The sequence below is a fragment of the Mus caroli genome, unplaced genomic scaffold (genome assembly GCF_978045245.1).
Source record: "Mus caroli unplaced genomic scaffold, Mus_caroli_1 scaffold_3, whole genome shotgun sequence".
Taxonomy (NCBI): domain Eukaryota; kingdom Metazoa; phylum Chordata; class Mammalia; order Rodentia; family Muridae; genus Mus; species Mus caroli.
In genome coordinates, this window is record NW_028227258.1 from 74,982,546 (window position 1) to 74,994,730 (window position 12,185).

The window sequence follows — 12,185 nt, forward strand, 5'->3', positions numbered from 1 at the left end:
TGGGATTGTAGGTTGTGTGCCTGGCTTTTAACATGGGACCATAGTGAAGGCCTTTGTGCTGAAGGGGCAAGCATTTTACAGCTGGTCCAACAGTCTAGCCCAAGTCCACAGCTCTTGAGCGTCAGTGTTTTGGAGCATTGAGAAAACACACTCCCGCCCCCTAAATGGAGCAAGACCAGAGCACACTCTCTACTCTGCATCCTTTTGAGAAGACAGCTCCACCAATCCCAAGTTCACTAGAGGCCTCACATTGCTTTGTCATCATTTAACATAACTACCCCCGCCCCAAGAAACCCAGGCCGCAGCCAGGGCAGAGAGACTGTGAGTGAGCCAAGGCCCCCTTGCCAGGCTTCTTCTTCTCATTTGTAATCACATGAGTTTTCCTGTCGCTGTCCTCAGGACCTACCTTTTCTCATGGGTCTTTCTGGCTGCCTAGTTTCTACTGACACTCCAACTTAACTCACCTATCTAAAAAGCCAAGTCTAAGTCACCTGTCTGAAAGTTCAAGTCTGTCTTCCTGAGCCTGAATTCTCACTCGCAGTCCTTCAGGTATATGCCCAGTGGACTGTCTGGCAGATCTATTTCTGGCTTTTGAGGCACTACGCTGACTTTCATTGTGGCTCCATCAGCTTATACCCCCACCAACAATGAATAGGGCCCTCCTGCTTCACAGACCCACCATCATTGAAGCCGTTGTTTTCTTAATAAAGGCCATGCTTCCTGGGGTGACAAATCCTTCCCCAACCCCAAGACAGGGTTTCTCAATGTAGCCCCAGCTGTCCTATAACTCACACTGTAGCTTAGACTGGCCTCAAACTCAGAAATCTACCTGCCCCTCCGGGATCAAAGGCATGCGATACCTCAGCTTAAGACAAACATCTTAAATTAGCTTTGCTAATTTAAGAAATTAGCTTTGCTAATTTAAGAAATTAGCTGTTTCTTTGATGTCTTAAAGATGTTGATCATTTAATAAGAAATGTTTATTAGTCATTTATATTTCTTTTGAGTTCTCTGTTCAATTTTATAACTTATTTTAAATTTGATTGCTTGTTTTTTATATATTCTAGATATTAATACTCTCTCAGACATATAGCCAGCAGTCTTTTCTCCCATCCTGTAGTGTGCCTCTTCGTTCATCTCATTTTCTTTGTTGGACAAGTGCTTTTCCACTTCATGAGGACCACTTTTTAATTGTTGGCCTAATTTCTTAGGCAACCATCGTGAAGCGTTTTATATGGGTTTGGGGGACTCAGTCTAAGGGTCTCATGTTTGCAAGCATCCTGCCAACGTTGTCATCAATTTCATCCCCTGGAAAGTGTTTTATCTAACAGTTTAATGTCTTTCCTCAGTTTGAGTGCACTCTGACTCATGCTGTGTTCACTGTACTAGGTTAGTTTAGAGAGTTTTGCTTGTCATTTCCCTTCTAAAAACTTCCTTGACTTTCTCTTTATTGGGAGTGAATACCCTAGCCGGGCATTCAAAGCTGTTTACCACCCATGAGCATTCTTTTCTAAACCCAGTGTTCCTCTGAGTACAGTTGGATGTCTCCCCTCATCACGGCCCCAGTGCCCTGCACTCCTCAGTCCAGCTGTCAGTTGTCATAGCATTGTACCTGCTTTAAGAAGCCAGGCCCGACTCCCCAGAGCCTCTTTAGTTTCAGATTAGACAGGCATCTTTGAGGACATAGTCTTTGGCTTTTTGGAGAAATCCACGGGAGATTCTTTTCCACCTCTGTACTGAAGCTCCCTGAAGGAAGGAGCAATGTCACATTCTTGTTTTTTGTATGACCACAAAACACTGGGTGTTGTGGTAGCTGGTACCTGGTGGCTCATCCTCATAGGTGCAGGAGCTAGGGCTGCACTTGGAGCTGAGGGTGGTAGGAAGAAGCCGCAGAAAAGGCAGCAGAGACAGATGCAGAACACCGAGTCAGGGAGTCCCTGCTCAATCCCCAGTAGAGAACACTGCATGCACTTAGAGAGAGAGAGAGAGAGAGAGAGAGAGAGAGAGAGAGCTTCCTTCAACCAAGGAGTATCTTCTACAGAGAGTGAGCAATGCAGTGTGGCAGAAGAAAGTATGTTGGGCTTTGATGGGAGTGTCTGGGTTTATAACTGGCCTCTCCAATGCTCTAGGCCTCCGCTTTAGCTCTATAATGCCAATAATGCCCTGTCGTTAGAGTCGAGACCACACTCAAGAGCCAACACAGAATTAAGGTGTAATATTTTTACAATTCCAAAACTGTATGTGTCAGATGGGCATAGGGACTGACTTACATGGGCAACTTGATTTCACAAGGGAGCACTTGGCTACCAGCTGCTATACAAGGACTATGCTAACTGACCTTTGCTGCCACCTGCTGTCCATACGCTTACAATGCAGCCTGTCTGACTTGTCATTTAGCTCCAAATGATGGACATTGAGGGGAATATAGGATGCAAAAGGAATGAGGGGGTTTGTGGACATCCTTGAGTATAGAAGAAGGTGGCTAAGCTGTATTGTGCGACGATGGTTTATTGTCCCTGGAAGTTACGGAACTGCCAGGTCTGGAGCGTTAAGGCACTCACATCGTTAATAAACGAAGGGATACACTTCCCGAAACACTTCAGAGATCTGCCGTTCCCAGTGCTGCTCTTCCTTTGCTTGTCAGTGCCCACGGGGTTTCCCAGCCCTTGCTGTTGTCGCGATCACTTTCTGAGGCACAGAGCTGCTAACTATCTTTCTCTTTTCTGCTGTGACCCCGTTACCCTGTTACCTGTTACCACGCCCACAGACCATCTGCTTCATGCCCCACTTATCCTGTATCTCTCAGCACGTGCGTTACTTCCTCCCATGATCCTTCTACATCGTAGAATCCTTTTATAGGCTCTGTGGTGGTTTGAATAGGTAAAGCCCCTACAGACTCATGGGTTTGAATGCTTGGCCCATGGGGAGTGGCACTATTACTCATTGGGCTAGGCGTGGCCTTGATAGAGGAAGTGTGTCACCCTGTAGATGGGCTTTGAGGTCTCCTATGTTCAGGCTCTGCCCAGGGTGGGACACTGTCTCTTTCTGATGCCTGGGGCCAAGATGTAGAACTCTGAGCTCCTTCTCCAGCACCATGTTTGCCTGGACACTGTAGTGCTTCCCACCATGATGATAGTAGAGTGAACCTCTGAAACTGTAAGCCAGCCCCAATTAGATGTTTTCCTTTATAATAGTTGCCTTGGTCATGGCGTCTTTCCACAGTAATTGAAACCCTAACTAAGACGCCGACTCTTTGATACATTGCACAATAAGAGCATCTGTAGGCCTTATTGCTGCGGACACGCAGCAAAACATTCTACACATAAGTGTGTAAGTAATAAAATATTTTTTTAATTAAAAACTTCAATAAAGCACTTGTAAACTGGATACAAGCTCATATCATCCCATGATCCACCATGGTCGACTGAGCTTTGTCATGGAGATACAGGGATGCTTCAATAAATATAAGTCAATAGATGTAATAAGTCCTATAGATGTATTTAAATGTAAAGGTCACACGATCATCTCAATAAACGCGTGAAAAGCCCTTGACAAGATCCGGCATGCCTTCCTGATAAAAGTCCTAGAGAAAGTAAGACTGAAGGGAACATGTGCCCACATAATAGTGTTTATATGACAAATCCACAGTCAACATTGTCCTAAGCAATGCCATTGAAATTAAGACAGACGAATAACCATTTTCCACACCTCCTATATATCCAACATAGTCTGCACTGGCTAGTGTAATAAGACAAGCAAGGAAGGATGATTGTCAAGGGCTATAAGTTGCAAAAGAAATCAAATTATCCCTATGATAATTTATACATAAGAAGAAGTACCCAAAACTCCACAAGAGAACTTCTAGATATGAACAACAGTTCAGCAATGGAACAAGACATGAAGAACCCAATACCATCGCTCCATTAGTCGTAGTATTACAATGACTTGCTGGTACACCCCTTCCTCAGAGCGTCTGTCAGCCCTCATCGAGACACTTCTCTTTGCAGTAGATGGTTATTACCCCAGAGGCTGACATACAGAGAACAAAGGATTATAGAATTCTCAGCCCCAAATTAGACATCCATAGCTCACCCCAAGGCTCAGGGGTCTTTGCAGAAGAGGGGACAGAAAGATTCTAAGGGCCAGAAGTGGTGCTAACATGAAGAAAACAGTATTCTCCAGACAAAAAGTCAGATGCACATATAACCTAGCAGCACCCACAAGCCCTGTTGTCAACTCCAGCCAGCCGGAGACCCAAAATAGAGGGTGGGACTCTGCATGTGAAATCCCACCTCTAGCTGAGGAACGATTAGAATTTGTTCGCCACTAGGAAAGGAAGAGTCAGGTTTTGTTTTGTTTTGTTTTGTTTTGTTTTATGATGTGACCCCTGTTGGCTGACAACGCCAGGGCAGGTGTTGGTGTCAAGACAGCTGAGCAACACAAACTGAGCTCAGTGGAGAAAGACAATGAAAGTAATCTCCAAGTCACTGGATAGGGATGCAAAGGTGGCAACGGAACCAGTGAGGAGAGGCGGAGGAGGATTGTGGGAAGAGATTCAAAGTGCTTCAGTGACATTCTTAAGAATTAATAAAAATATAACAAGATGATAATAAATAACCACTAAAGAGTAAGAGGCCAGGCGTTTGGGAGGAATGACCTAAATATAGTATTCCTATATGGAATTATTAAAAACTAAATAATTATGAGTTAAACTTTTTAAATGTGAAGCAGCAAGAACTCCTTTTCTTCTCACTTTCCAAAATAAAACATATATATTTGGAGTTAATTAATTCAAATGAAACCCTGCCTCCCCTCCAAAAGAAATATTCAGGACAAAGGTCAGTTGATCATGGAGCATGATGGGATTGATATGTGCTTGTATTAAATTTGCAAGTATTTTATTGGGGATTTTTAATTTTAAAAATGATTTATTTACTATGTCATGTAGAGAATGTTTTGCTAACACATATGTGTACATACCATATATCTACCTAATTCCTGTGAAGATCAGAGGAAGTCACCAGATTACCTGTACTGGCTAGTTTTGTGTCAACTTGACACAGGCTGGAGTTATCACAGAGAAAGGAGCTTCAGTTGAGGAAATGCCTCCATGAGATCCAGCTTTAAGGCATTTTCTCAATTAGTGATCAAGGAGGGAGGTTACCTTGTGGGTGGTGCCATCTCTGGGCTGGTAGTCTTGGTTCTATAAGAGAGCAGGCTGAGCAAGCCAGGGGAAGCAAGCCAGTAAAGAATATCCCTCCATGGCCTCTGCATCAGCTCCTGCTTCCTGACCTGTTTGAGTTCCAGTCCTGACTTCCTTGGTGATGAACAGCAGTATGGAAGTGTAAGCCAAATAAACCCTTTCCTCCCCAACTGCTTCTTGGTCCTGATGTTTGTGCAGGAATAGAAACCCTGACTAAGACATTTCCCAAGACTAGAATTTCTGCTATAAGTGCCTGTCCTTTTTTTTTTTTTCTTTTACATTTTTCATATTCTTGTTTGAGTTGTCTACTTCTCCTACTTTATCTTGGCACTGTGTCTTTGACTTGGCCCATTATATTAAAAGTTGTCCCCTTGTGTTTTCTAATTGGCATGTTTTTTTCTTTTTTTGTTTTGTTTTTTTGTTTGTTTTTTGTTTTTCGAGACAGGGTTTCTCTGTATAGCCCTGGCTGTCCTGGAACTCCCTCTGTAGACCAGGCTGGCCTCGAAATCAGAAATCTGCCTGCCTCTGCCTCCCAAGTACTGGGATTAAAGGCGTGCGCCACCACGCCCAGCATGTTGAGTTTTTCAATTCCATTTTTTGTTTGTTTCAGCTTGATTTCTCTTCAATGTTTCTATATCTTCTAAGAATTCAGCTTTCATATCCTGACTTCCCTTTTTCATTTCCCTCATTCAGATATTTGGGTTTTCTGGGACACCACTCAAACAGTTATTGCTGTCTTCTTTAAGTTCGTTGGGTCATGTATCCTGGCTTCCTTGAATCCCTTGAGTTCTTTGATGCAGTGTATGATTGTCCTTTTCATTTCTGTTTTGGGGTCCATCTGGGTCATTCTCATTGGAGAACATGTCAATAGGCCTAGTGGGTTTGAGAGGAGGCATACTTGGCCTTTCATATGGGTTGTCTTTTTGTGATGTAATCTGGGCACCTTTCATGGTGTGATGTGTGATGCTAATGTGGCTTAGGTTGGGCCATTGCAGGAGGAGCATACCTAGAGTTAGGCCAAGGACAGCCAGTGCATCTGCAGCTTGTTTGGAGGTAGGCCTGGAGTGCAGAGACTGTATGGGGTGGTAGGAGTCAGAGAAGCTCATCAGTTTTCATCAGCATTCTGCTAGCAGCAGATGAAGAGGTAGAACTCTCAGCTCCTCCTGAACCATGCCTGCCTGGACTCTGCCATGCTCCTGCCTTGATGATACTGGACTGAACCTCTGAACCTGTAAGCCAGCCCCAATTAAATGTTGATTTCTAAGACTTGCCTTGGCCATGGTGTCTGTTCACAGCAGTAAAAGTCAAACTAAGACATACATCAACCTCAATATCCAGCTATGACACTCTTGGGCAGATACACAAAGGACTCTCCATCCTACTACAGAGACACTTGCTCAGCCATGTTCATTCTTTATTGATAATAGCCAGAAACTCTATTGATAGTAGTCAGAAATAGCCTAGATGTATATCAATTGATGATTGGATAATGAAAATATGGCATATTTTTACAATGGGATATTATTTAGATGTTAAGAAAAATGAAAGAAAACTCACAAGTAAATGGACGAAGCTTAAAATCATCATTCTGAGTGAGGTAACTAGACCCCAAAAGACAAATATTGGATATTTTCATTTTCTTTTTAAAAAGATTTATTTATTTTTTATATGAGTATACTGTAGCTGTCTTCAGACACTCCAGAAAAGGGCATCAGATCCCACTATAGATGATTGTGAGCCACCATGTGGTTGCTGGGAATTGAACTCAGGACCTCTGGAAGAGGTTCTTAACCACTGAGCCATCTCTCCAGCCTGGATATTTTCATTTTCATGTTGAAGGTCGCTTTTCAACATCAGTATGTGTACTACAATCTGAATAACTGTAGCAGTTAGGTACTTAACAAGCAACTCAGGATGACAAGAGAATTTCCATGGGAGAGAAGGACTATAAAGTAGAGTTGGTAAGAAAGTCAGAAAGATCTGGGAAGAATTGGGGAAGGAAAAAATGTGATCAAAATATATTGCATTCAAATGTTTTCATTAAAAATGTTTATAGAAACATTATAATAATCATGATTTAAAAAAAAAATCATCAGCCAGGCGTGGTGGCGCACGCCTTTAATCCCAGCACTTGGGAGGCAGAGGCAGGCGGATTTCTGAGTTCGAGGCCAGCCTGGTCTACAGAGTGAGTTCCAGGACAGCCAGGGCTATACAGAGAAACCCTGTCTCGAAAAACCAAAAAAATAAAAAAAATAAAAAAAAATAAAAAAAAAAATCTTACCTGGCAAGACTGAGGCATTTTCTATTTGTGATCAAGTTCATCTCCAGTTCCTCTCTCGGCATCACAGAGTCAAAATTCCCAAGCCTCTAACCATGGGTGGGTCTTTATAGTGACTCACTTATGCACGCCATGAGTCTATCTAGAAGCCCACAAAGAGTTCTAGAAGCCTTTTTCACATCACTTTACACCATCTTTGTCAGTCAGAAAATCCCAAGTACTTTAGGAACTCTCTGACAAGACAGAGACAAAGACTTTATTTGGCCATGGCACTTAAGACAGAAATAGCGGGGGGGGGGGGGGGGGGTGGCGGGGGGGGGGGCTGGAGAGCTGACTCAGAGGTTGAGAGCACTGACTGCTCTTCCAAAGGCTCTGAGTTCAAATCCCAGCAACCATGTGGTGGCTCACAACCATCCATAATGAGATCTGGCATAGATATGCAGGCAGAACACTACATGCATAATAAGTAAGTAAATAAATTAATTAATAAATAAATTAATTAAATAACTTTTTTTAAAAAGACAGAAACAGCATTTCTTGACATTTAGTTTGTACCCACCAGCACACTACACACTCTCTGTGCCTGGTCTCTTAAACCTCATTAACTCCCTATAAAATAGATACTAATATTTCCAGATTACAAGTAAGGAAATGAACACACAGTAAAATTAAACTTTACCTGTTTTGTAGTTAGTTAATTGTGGTTTTATTAAACAAACAAACAAACAAAGTTCCTTCCAACACCCGGCTGAGGCTGCTCAAGTGCTGGGCTTCACCGCTTCATGATTTTCTGCTGATTCTAGGGAAAGATGGCAACAAATGATGCCTTTCTGAAGAGGCGGGAGCAGAAGGGTGCAGAGGCAGAGCAGATCACCGAATATCTCAAGCAGCAGGTTGCTCTTCAGAAGGAGAAAGCCATTTTTCAGGTAACTTTGAGAGGAGAAAAGAAACTTCGAGTTGAAAATGCTAAACTGAAAAAAAAAAGAAACAGAAGAACTAAAGCAAGAGCTACTTCAGGCAGAAATCCATAATGGAGAGAAGCAAATACCAGTAGAGACTAATTGTACTGTTTCTGAAAGGGTGATACAGCATTCATCAGTAACAGCAGCCACCTCTTCTGACACAAAAGAACAGATTAAAGGAAGGGGAGGAGAAGAAAAGAAGGTAAAAGAGCAAACTGAAAAGAAAGGAGAGAAAAAGGAGAAGACGCAGCAGTCGGCAGCAGCAAGTGCTGACTCCACGCCTATAGACCCTATGACCCTGGATCTTCCAACTGGTTGCATGCTACTGCCAAAAAACACCCGCAGGCAGATCCACTGTGTGTAGAAGTAGTTGTGGAAGAAGCAGTCCCAACAACAGTCATCGGTACACTGGTGAATCATGTTCCTCTAGAACAGATGCAAAATCAGATGGATGGTGGTCTTATTTTGTAACTGAAGTCTGAAGTCTGCAAAAAATGCAGGGAGTACTGTCTCAAACAATGGTGATGCGTGCCAGTTCACCAGAGAAAGTGGAGACTCGGGCCCCTCCCGACGGGTCCCTCCCTGGAGAACCTGACAAGGAGCTGAACCCTAAGAAGATCTGGGAGCAGATCCAGCCTGACCTGTACACCAATGATGAGTGTGTGGCCACAAAGGGACTCCCTTTGAGGGGAAGGGGAAGGGAGTTTGCAGGGCCCAAACCATGGCCAATAATGGAATTAAATAAGTAAAATGCTCTATAATGAAAGACATTGGTGAAACCTTAGTAACAATAAAGAGGAGTGTGTCACTTACACATTAAAAAAAAGTTAATGATCAAATTAATTGGAGGGAATTGATCTGTTTTATCTATACCAATTTGAGAAAATGTACCTTCATTGACCCTCACACAAAATATACCAACCTGAAAGTGCTTGTAATAATTCACCTTGCCATTTTGCTTGCTGACCAATAGCTAGGTCACACTTGACCCATGCATTACGTTGTCAACCATTAACTCTGACTGGCACAGCCTTATTACGAACAGGTATAGAGTTTGCCATACCCATTTACATCATTGAAGTACCTACATAGTTTCTTTTTTCCCACATTTTTTATTAGATATTTTCTTCATTTACATTTCAAATGCTATCCCAAAAGTCCCCTATACCCTCCCCGCACCCTGCTCCCCTACCCACCCACTCCTGCTTCTTGGTCCTGGCATTCCCCTGTACTGGGGCATATAAAGTTTGCAAGACCAAGGGGCCTCTCTTCCCAATGATGGCTGACTAGGCCATCTTCTGTTACATATGCAGCTAGAGACACAAGCTCTGGGGGGGTACTGATTAGTTCATATTGTTGTTCCACCTATAAGGTTGCAGACCCCTTCAGCTCTTGGGTACTTTCTCTAGCTCCTATATTGGGGGCCCTGTGTTCCATACTATAGATGACTGTGAGCATCCACTTCTGTATTTGCCAGGCACTGGCAAAGCCTCACAGGAGACATCTATATCAGGGTCCCTTCAGCAAAATCTTACTGGTGTATGCAACAGTGTTTGCATTTGGTGGCTGATTATGGGATGGACCCCCGGGTGGGGCACTCTTTCCATCCTTTGGGTCCATCCTTTCATCTTAGTTCCAAACTTTGTCTCTGCAATTCCTTCCATGGATATTTTATTCCGTATTCTAGGGAGGAATGAAGTATCTATGCATTGGTCTTCCTTCTTGATTTTCTTGTGTTTTGGAAGTTGTATCTTGGGTATTCTAGGTTTCTGGGCTAATATCCACTTATCAGTGAGTGCATATCAAGTGACTTCTTTTGTGACTGGGTTACCTCACTCAGGATGATATCCTCCAGATACATCCATTTGCCCAAGAATTTCATAAATTCATTGTTTTTAATAGCTGAGTAGTACTCCATTGTGTAAATGTACCACATTTTCTGTATCCATTCCTCTGTTGAGGGACATCTGGGTTCTTTCCAGTTTCTGGCTATTATAAATAGGGCTGCTATGAACATAGTGGAGCATGTGTCCTTATTACAAGTTGGAACATCTTCTGGGTATATGCCTAGGAGAGGTATTGCTGGATCTAGTGGTAGTACTATGTCCAGTTTTCTGAGGAACCACCAGACTGATTTCCAGAGTGGTTGTACCAGCTTGCAATCCTACCAGCAATGGAGGAGTGTTCCTCTTTCTCCACATCCTCGCCAGCATCTCCACACCTCGTCACCTGAATTTTTGATCCTAGCCATTCTGACTAGAGTGAGATGGAATCTCAGGGTTGTTTTGATTTGCATTTCCCTCATGATTAAGGATGTTGAACATTTTTTCAAGTGCTTCTCAGCCCTTTGGTATTCTTTAGTTGAGAATTTTTTTGTTTAGCTCTGTACCCCATTTTTAATGAGTTTATTTGAATTTCTGGAGTTCAGCTTCTTGAGTTCTTTATATATATTGGATATTAGTCCCCTGTCAGATTTAGGATTGGTAAAAATTCTTTCCCAATCTGTTGGTGACCTTTTTGTCTTATTGACAGTATCTTTTTCCCTACAGAAGCTTTGCAATTTTATGAGGTCCCATTTGTCGATTCTTGATCTCACAGCATAGGCCATTGCTCTTCTGTTTAGGAATTTTTTCCCCTGTGCCCAGATCTTTGAGGGTTTTCCCCACTTTCTCCTCTAGAAATTTCAGTGTCTCTGGTTTTATGTGGAGTTCTTTGATCCACTTAGACTGGAGCTTTGTACAAGGAGATAAGAATGGATCAATTCTCATTCTTCTACATGATAACCACCAGTTGTGCCAGCACCATTTGTTGAAAATGCTGTCTTTTTTCCACTGGATGGTTTTAGCTCCCTTGTCAAAGATCAAGTGACCATAGGTGTGTGGGTTCATTTCTGGGTCTTCAATTCTATTCCATTGATCTACCTGTCTGTCGCTGTACCAGTACCATGCAGTTTTTATCACAATTGCTCTGTAGTACAGCTTGAGGTCAGGCATGGTGATTCCCCCAGAGGTTCTTTTATTGTTGAGAATAGTTTCTGGTATCCTAAGTTTTTTGTTATTCCAGATGAATTTACAAATTGCCCTTTCTAACTCAGTGAAGAATTGAGTTGGAATTTTGATGGGGATTGCATTGAATCTGTAGATTGCTTTTGGCAGGATAGCCATTTTTACTATATTAATCCTGCCAATCCATGAGCATGGAAGATCTTTCCATCTTCTAAGATCTTCTTCAATTTGTTTCTTCAGAAACTTGAAGTTCTTGTCAAACAGATCTTTCACTTCCTTAGTTAGAGTCACACCAAGGTATTTTATATTATTTGTGACTATTGTGAAGGGTGTTTTTTCCCTAATTTCTTTCTCATCCTGTTTATCCTTTGTCCTACATAGTTTCTTAAAGTGAAAATTTATTTTAAATATTGACTTCTTTATTCTCTATTAAGGATAAATTCTCAGGTTGTGTTCAATAAATGAATCTGAGAAATACTTTGCTGATTTCCCAAGACTTGCTTTGTGATGATCTAGATGTTGAATGAGTATCAGTGATTGCAACCGCATCCTTGATCTCACTATGGTAACACATGGTGGGGAATGACAGAGTGGTGGAGCATATAATGTCAGGTATACTTGTAGGGTATTTCATGTACTACAAAGAAAAGCAGTTCTGGGCATGGTGGGAATAAGCAGAAGGTGCTTCAAGCGACGAGGAGAGGAAAAGCTTTCCGAGATAATATTTGATTGACTGG

General features: G+C 42.3%; 1 pseudogene; it reads left to right on the forward strand.

Annotated features, from left to right (window-relative positions):
* Positions 1 to 8,263: 8,263 nt before the first annotated feature.
* On the forward strand, positions 8,264 to 9,188 carry LOC110292005 (aminoacyl tRNA synthase complex-interacting multifunctional protein 1 pseudogene; annotated as a pseudogene).
* Positions 9,189 to 12,185: the final 2,997 nt, after the last annotated feature.